This window comes from Kryptolebias marmoratus, linkage group LG14 (assembly GCF_001649575.2).
Source record: "Kryptolebias marmoratus isolate JLee-2015 linkage group LG14, ASM164957v2, whole genome shotgun sequence".
In the NCBI taxonomy this organism is placed as follows: domain Eukaryota; kingdom Metazoa; phylum Chordata; class Actinopteri; order Cyprinodontiformes; family Rivulidae; genus Kryptolebias; species Kryptolebias marmoratus.
In genome coordinates, this window is record NC_051443.1 from 5,726,122 (window position 1) to 5,727,273 (window position 1,152).

The window sequence follows — 1,152 nt, forward strand, 5'->3', positions numbered from 1 at the left end:
GTGTTGCCGTTTTGTCAACCAAACACCATCCATTTCACTTTGCAAATATGTGTGCTGAGCATAGATCATGCCAAGAGGCTGCTGAATATATCAGTTTACCTGATCAGCATGTCGTTCAAAGAGTTATCGTTAGATGTATATCTGTAGTACAACTGACACGATTTCAGGTTTTTGCCAAACGTGAGTACCCAGGAGAGACACAGAAGACAAAAATATAAAAAAGGTAAGTGAGTTTATTTAGGGCCAGGGAACAGGATCTGAAAGAGGAAGTAACTTGGGTTAGTCTCTTGGATAGTTTGTGGTTCAGAGGTAGGTTGACAGATGTAATGATGGAGGCTTACGACAGGTGACAGGGTGCAGGCTCAGAGGTGCAGTTCCAGGAATCCCAGGTGAGTATTTACACTGTGTGGTGGGTGGCTGGAAACAGGCAGGCTTCGCAGAAGATCCAAAGGCATTTTCTAGGAACACGGTCTGGCGGGTCTCCAATGGGGAAGCTGGAACAGGTTTGTAGCAGGCAGGTCTTCCAGGTAATTAATTCCCAGGCAGAGGCGTGGTGAGCAAAGACAGGGTTACTGGTAAGTACACAAAGGACAAACACAGGTAAGTATCTTTCAGAATTTCCACACTAGGTTTCAGGCTGAGATTGGTTACCCAAGGTACACAATGCATCAGTGACAAACTGCTCCCTGCAACTGCCTTAAGAACCCTGGAGCCGTGTGATGAGGACCTGCTGCAGCTGTGAGTAATTAGAGAGCCAGCCAATGAGAAGAACCGAGGGAGCAGGGCAGGTAACAGGTGGCAGATTGCCACAACAACTGCATAACTTTTGGAGTCAATCCAATTGAACATGTCTTCTACAGATTACCAAGTTTAGGAAACACAAAATTGGTCAATTGTATCTGTCAGTTTTACAAATATCATACTATTGTATTGTATTATATAGATTTAGTAGTAGCTGAGAGTAATTCACAACACATACTGAAAGGTCTACACATTGCACAACATCTTTGCTTAAAACTTTGATATTAACATTGGCAAGAGCTCTGTTTTTCTGTTAGAAACATATCTCATAAACCACTGGATGGATTTTGATGACACTCTCAGAAAGAAGTACATCTACAACTGATTACCTCTGGGTAATATGCATTTCTT

At 42.8% G+C, this 1,152-nt stretch overlaps 1 long non-coding RNA gene across 1 annotated transcript; it reads right to left on the reverse strand.

The window, feature by feature from the left end:
* Positions 1-215: 215 nt before the first annotated feature.
* On the reverse strand, positions 216-867 carry LOC112450906. Its single transcript, XR_003039633.2, has 2 exons — positions 342-867; positions 216-257 (listed from the first exon to the last, which is right to left on the reverse strand). It is a non-coding gene; the product is annotated as an uncharacterized LOC112450906 (long non-coding RNA).
* Between the last annotated feature and the right edge of the window lie 285 nt (positions 868-1,152).